This window comes from Procambarus clarkii, unplaced genomic scaffold (assembly GCF_040958095.1).
Source record: "Procambarus clarkii isolate CNS0578487 unplaced genomic scaffold, FALCON_Pclarkii_2.0 HiC_scaffold_443, whole genome shotgun sequence".
NCBI lineage: Eukaryota > Metazoa > Arthropoda > Malacostraca > Decapoda > Cambaridae > Procambarus > Procambarus clarkii.
The window spans coordinates 52891-60422 of NW_027189476.1; the positions used below are offsets into that span (position 1 = coordinate 52891).

Sequence of the window (7532 nt, forward strand, 5' to 3'; positions counted from 1 at the left end):
GTTTAAATACCTTCTACATAATAACAACAAAATCACTGATCCTGAAGCAGTTCTCAACATTTTTAAACACCACTGGGAACAAATCTTTCACCCTCATCCTCCTGAACCATTTGCACGCCCCAACATTGAAATAGTCGAAGACTGGATACACCAAAATAGACAAGCAACTACACCAGACGACCTCATTCACCTTGAAAATCTCAATTCAAACACTGAACTACAGACTCCCCTAACTCTAGCTGATGTCAAGACAGCTCTCATGGGCACTCGTCGTAGAGCCCCTGGTGCGTCTGGCATTGGACATATCCTTCTTAGACAACTCCCTGCTTCTATCATTACTGCTATCACTAACCTATTCAACGCCTCCCTTGCCTCTGGATACTTTCCACTCAACTTTAAGTCTGCCACAGCCGTTCTTATTCCAAAACCTGGGAAACCCCACACTGACCCAAAGAACTATAGACCCATCAGCCTTCTAGAGACACTTGGCAAAGTCTTTGAAAGGCTGATCAACCAGAGACTTAGAACGCACCTTGAACACAATGACTTACTCACTAACAAACAGTTTGGATTTCGGCCTCACCGGTCCACTCACGACGCCTTAAACATCATGACTAACTACCTCAGTATCAATCAGCACCAAAGACTTAAGACTGCACTCATCACTAAGGACGTTGAGAAGGCCTTTGACACTGTTTGGCATGACGGCTTAAAATTCAAACTATGCAACAACTTTAATCTTCCTCTTATCACCACCAAACTTCTTTCGAACTACTTAGACAATAGGACAATGAGAATTAAGTTCCTCCAACAACACTCTGACTACTTCAACTTACACGCCGGTGTTCCCCAAGGTTCTGTTCTTGCCCCAACACTCTACATCCTATACATAAACGACATTCCTGACCCTGTTCATCACACTTCATTAACCATATGTTATGCTGATGATGTCTCTCACCTTGTCACCAGCAACACCATTGATACACTAACAAACAGAGCACAAACAGAACTTGATGTTGTCACTGAGTGGGAGTACAAATGGCGTATAAAAACCAACTCCAGCAAATCTAAAATCACCTACTTTTTCTGTAAAAGAACTATTCGCCCAATTCCTCTCAAACTCTATTCATACACTCAAAATCCTACTTATATCTCTGTATCTCCCTCCTCCACAGTCCTGGGACTCACATTTGATCGACAACTACTCTTTCACACACACATAACACAGAAACATGCAATAGCTCTTCAAGCCATGAAGAAACTATACAGACTTAGATTTGCAAAACCTGACACAAAAATGCACCTTTACAAAGCACTTATTAGACCTCTCCTAACATACGCTCCACTAGCTCTTTCTCTATCTGCACGCACTAACAAAATAAAACTTCAAAGAATACAGAACAGAGCACTAAGATGGGTACTCAACACCCGATGGCAAGAGTTAAATACCAGTCAAAGTCTCCATGAAAGTACTAACATTCCTGCCCTAAATACCTACTGGAAAACTCTATCAGACAAACAAATCGATAGACTACTCACTCATCATGAACAACATATTGATTTTCTCCTACACACTCTCAGACTACCACGAAACAATCATGACCTCTTCTCTACCATCCATGATCCTCTTCCTAACTCTGTATTTCGTTAAACTTTAGCTCTCAACACCCAGCATCCACTATCATTACATATTCAGCTCTCAACAACCAGCACAAACAATCCGTAAAAAAGTTCAGCCCTGACGCTCTTGAGCCAATCACTGTGATGTTGTGAGTTTGTGATGTCCCGATGTTGTCACTGAAAACACCCGACTGAGTCCCTGCCTCGAAAGCCGCAACCTAACGACACGCAGCTGGGTTTAGCCCTGGCACTTTTTCTCTTACAAATCTTCTTCCTCTCACCCCCCCTTATCTTCTTCTGTCCCCACTTCCAAGCTCGCCCCTATGGGCATCTTCTCCTGTATTATTCTGATTCTGATTCTGGCATTCGTCAATTCGATTCACACAACTTCAACACCATGACTGGACGCGGCAAGGGAGGCAAGGGACTCGGAAAGGGTGGCGCCAAGCGTCATCGTAAGGTGCTACGTGACAACATCCAGGGCATCACCAAGCCCGCTATTCGTCGCTTAGCTCGTCGTGGCGGCGTGAAGCGTATTTCGGGTCTCATCTACGAAGAGACCCGTGGCGTCCTGAAGGTGTTCCTCGAGAACGTCATCCGTGATGCTGTAACCTACACGGAACACGCCAAGAGGAAGACCGTCACTGCTATGGACGTGGTGTACGCTCTGAAGCGCCAGGGTCGTACCCTCTACGGATTCGGCGGATAAGAGCTTGGCTAATCCATCGATTCCACCCACCACCACCTCAAAACGGGACCTAATTAGGTCCCTATACTTTTTTACTGAAGGGCTTAATAGACGATAACATAAATTGTTTTGATATCAGCTAGCACATTGGGTCTTATGAAATCTATTTTTTATCCTCGCATGCTTAAAGGGACTCTGATTGGGGAGGGAGGGGGGGGGGGGAAGGTTTGTTACGTTATATACTAGCAGAGCAGGATCATTGGTGGGGGGTGAGGGGGAGAGAGAGAGAGAGAGAGAGAGAGAGATCTTTCCCAACTCTTCCTTTTTACATGAGTGAGCTACCCGTTTTATTCATTTTATCCTTCTCAGAGCTGTTTTGATAGTATCCAAATGATGGTAAATGAAAAGGGAGGACACGAATATCTACCCAGAATTCAGGACTGGCAATCGATATGCATGTTTGAGTGCGAATCTTTTTCTCTCTCAACTTAGGTATACGTTTATGTCGTACCTAAAAGCGAGAACCACACTATTGGGACAAGTATGCAAGGCCCAATTTTCCTAACAAGCACAGTTAATTTTGTTATTTTCGAACATTTCTTTCCAAATTGGTTTATCCAATTAACAGTATTATATTAAGATCATGAATTGCTGGGTTAGGTTAGGTTAGGTTAGGTTAGGTTAGGTTAGGTTAGCTTAGGTTAGGTTAGGTTAGGTTAGCTTAGCTTAGCTTAGCTTGGGTTAGCTTAGGTTAGGTTAGGTTAGCTTAGCTTGGGTTAGCATAGGTTAGGTTAGGTTTGATTACATTTCTATGTTAGATTTAACTCAAATTCAAAACAATTGCAGTCATTCGGCTTGTTAGTCAACTTGCCTCTAATAGGGGCAATTTGTCTAACAAGACTATTTAGTTTTGTGTGCATATATATATATATATATATATATATATATATATATATATATATATATATATATATATATATATATATATATATATATATATATATATATATATATATATATATATATATATATATATATATATATATATATATATATATATATATATATATATATATATATATATATTATAGCTTCAAGACTCCGAACCAATATAGAAGCATCAAGAGGAAGTGCTTGTGTTATGGGCCAATAGGCCTTCTGCAGTTACTTCCATTCTTATGTTTTTATTCCCATTGGTTCGTGTTTTATCTTGTGTAAATGTCAATCACCTTACCCAAAACTTTGGTACCATATCACCTCACCCATGTGTATATATAAATATATATATATATATATATATATATATATATATATATATATATATATATATATATATATAATATACAGAGTAAATCTACCCCAAAAGTAATGATTTATTTGTCTACAAAACTAAACTCTTTTTGGAATCATATGAGGCCCCTCCACTGAGGGGGGAGGCCTGGATGTTTATTGTCATGTGTATTCATGCTGCTTGCATGTCATCGTTTATTTTGCCTTTGTTGTTTTCTTGACAGCTTTCTTTGCCTTGGGTGGTTTGGGAGATTTTGAAGCTCTCTTTATTTTGGGCTTTTTGTTCCCAACAACAAGCTGCTGCTGCTGCTTCTTTTTCAAGGCTGTAGGTGGTTTGTTGCTTGTGGCGGCTTTCTTGGGAGTTACCACGGCCTTCTTTGCTGCTGTAGATGGTTTCTTGGTTGTGGTGGCTTTCTTGGGAGTTAGAACGGCCCTCTTCTCTGCTACGGCCAGCTTGAATGATCCACTAGCTCCACTTCCCTTGGTCTGAACAAGAATGCCGTCAGCCACTGCTTTCTTGAGAAATCTTCGGATGTAAATGGCGATCTTGGCAGCCTCGACTTTGTTGTTGGCAACAACGTACTTCTTGATTGCTTGTAGAGACGAGCCCTTACGGTCTTTGAGTGCTGCGACCGCGGCTAGAACCATTTGACTAGTTTTCGGGTGAGCAACCTGGACGCGAGGTTTCCTGGTGGTGGCCACCACAGCAGCAGCCGCAGCCTTCTTGGTAGGCTTTGCTTCTACCATGATGATGATGAGATAACCAAGGTGATGAGAGACGCTCAGACAGTCACGGGGGAATGATGCTGCCGCCGCTTGAGCCGAACCTATTTATGTGCCGGCACGGTACAGAAGCTGCAACCTGGCAACTCGTCCACCAATCACAACGGTTGGTTTTACGGCTCCGAAACCTGGATCCCATATCTTCTCTAAAATAGAAGCATTTGTTCATGTTCTTTGTAAAAGTATCATAAAGCAGGACAGATGAGACAAATATCATAAAAACTGAAGAGCAGATGAGCACACACATGTATGTATTACAAAAGAAAATCCACAAATTCATTAGAAATTGGCAGGGCAGGCTGAGGAAGTAGGTAGATGTAAAATGTCTGTAAATGGCGAAAGAACATAAACCCAAGACTGAATAAACGATGTTAAATATCCATGCCAAGGAGACAAAAATATGTTAGGATACAATTACCATTAAGACACCACAAGAAGGTCCGTATCCTGCCGTGATGACTAAAAAGAGTTGGTTATTAGCCACAATGTGTAGGCAGTCTCATGCCAACGGCCATACCACGTTGAGAACACCGCTTCTCGTCCGATCAGCGAAGTTAAGCAACGTTGGGTTTGGTTAGTACTTGGATGGGTGACCGCCTGGGAACACCAAATGCTGTTGGCAATAATGTTTTTTGTTTTGTTTTGTTTTGTTTCGTTTGTTTTTGTTTGAATGGCTGGCTCCACGGGAAATTCACGGAGTTGTGTGGAATAAGGCCTGGTAAAATGAATTAATATGTATGTCATGTTTAAAACAAACTCGCTTAATATAGTGTGTGAGGCTTTATACAAAAACAAACAACCAAAACAAAACATGTTGTTTTATATATATATATATATATATATATATATATATATATATATATATATATATATATATATATATATATATATATATATATATATATATATATATATATATAGCTTAATCCGGGTTTGAACTCGCAACTCCAAGAATACGCATCACTTATATACACTTTACCACTGGACCACAGCTGCAGGACACAAGCTTGATGCTGAGGTATCAATTTAATGACGTAAATGCCATTTCCACAAATAAATGATAATTTAAAAGTATTTGTATGTACAAATCTTTTCTGTTTAAAAGGCTACAATATCAGTTACATATATAATTTGTGTTAATGTTTCTATACCCACAGGAAGGCATGTTTTTGCTTATATGTAAGGGGTACGGAGAAGGAATCCACAGACCATCAGTCCCCTTCCCCCCCCCCCCCCCCCTCCCACCTACTACCACCACCACCACCACCACCACCACTACTCACCACCACCACCACTACTCACCACCAATCACCACCACCACCAATCACCACCAATCACCACCAATCACCACCACCACACCTAACCGAAAACCCCCTAACACATCAACCCTCCCCCCAATCAACAGGCGAAATAATAACCCTCAAATGCCTGCCTGCCTGCCAGCCAGCCAATACTAACGGTCTTCTCAGAAAGAAAATCTCTTTGTATCTGTATTACTTGATGAAATGTATGATTCTAATAATGAAAATAAATTTTGATGTCGGTTGTATGAGCATAATGACCAATATGCACATGATATGAATGAATTAAATAGTGTAGTTTTAAGTAATTAGGTTGTAGACACATTAAGCGGATATGATATTTGACGCGTCCAGAACTGGTGATTTTTGGTTTAGTTTTAAATGCACCACCACCATTGCTTCCCCAGAGCCTAATTAAGGACCGGTAAAAGGAGTCAATATGTATGTCATCTATAAAACCAAAGAATGAATAAAAACACACACACACACACACACCTACATAATAGTATTAGGAAGATTGTATGGCAAAAAAAAAAAGTACTCCCATTGGGTCGTTTGAACTCGCGACTTCCAAAACACCAGCCACACACCTTACCACCCAGCCACCATAGAGTTGGTATAATTGTGCAACTTTAGTTATAAAAGTAAAGTTCTTATTGTCTCAAATCTTATTGTCTGTTCTATGAAAAGGCATGATGTAAATTATGTATTTTTTGAATGATTGAATTGTAGGCACATTAAGCGGATTCGATATTTGATATATCCAGAAAAGGTGATTTCTGTTCAGTTTTAAAATGCATCACTGTTAACGCTAAAGGACTGGTAAAACGACTCGATGTTTGTCATTTTTAAAATAAACACTAAAACTAGGCCCTTAACATATATAATGTTTGAATATAAATTGAATGCATATAAATACAAAGTGGGAGTGGCTGGCTGGCTGGCTGGCTGGCTGGCTGGCTGGCTGGCTGGCTGGCTGCCTGCCTGCCTGCCTGCCTGCCTGCCTGCCTGCCTGCCTGCCTGCCTGCCTGCCTGCCTGCCTGCCTGCCTGCCTGCCTGCCTGCCTGGCTGGCTGGCTGGCCGGCCGCCCGCCCGCCCGCCCGCCCGCCCGCCCGCCCGCCCGCCCGCCCGCCTGCCCGCCCGCCTGCTTGCCTTGCCTTGCCTTGCCTTGCCTGTCCTGTCCTGTCCTGTTCTGTTATTGCCTTGCCTTGCCTTGCCTTGCCTTGCCTTGCCTTGCCCTGCCCTGCCCTGCCTTGGCTGCAGCTGGCTGGCTGGCCGTAAATCAACTCTTAACAACACCATACCACACCACACCATCACTCATCACCCATCACCCACCACCGGCCCCAGTCTCCCAGCCTCTCTTATATACCCGAGCAGGCCCTTTAAATTATTTGAATTGTTGCACTTCGGCCAATGGCAGGCACGATCGCTGCTGCTCAAACATATTCTGGTTCACAAGTATTAATATATATATATATATATATATATATATATATATATATATATATATATATATATATATATATATATATATATATATATATATATATATATATATATATTCATGAAACACATTAAAACCTTGATCATTTATTCATTCATTACGTCTAGTGAAGAATTGCTTTTGTTCATTTGTATGATTAAAAATTAATAGAATATGAATTCCTCGCTTAAAGTAAAATATAAAATATATATTGGATTTATATGATTGGTTAATATTCCAAGTGATGCTGAATATCCCCTATAATTTTGTTTTGTTTGTTTGTTTGTTATGTACACATTCCAAATGAAATCAATATAAATGTTATTATTAATGTTTGAAAGTTGATTGTCTACTTGAATCTCTC

General features: G+C 40.8%; 1 non-coding gene across 1 annotated transcript; it reads left to right on the forward strand.

Annotated features, from left to right (window-relative positions):
* Window positions 1-4884: 4884 nt before the first annotated feature.
* Window positions 4885-5003, forward strand: LOC138361519 (5S ribosomal RNA). The gene has a single exon (XR_011227001.1). It is a non-coding gene; the product is annotated as a 5S ribosomal RNA (ribosomal RNA).
* The last annotated feature ends 2529 nt before the right edge of the window (window positions 5004-7532 follow it).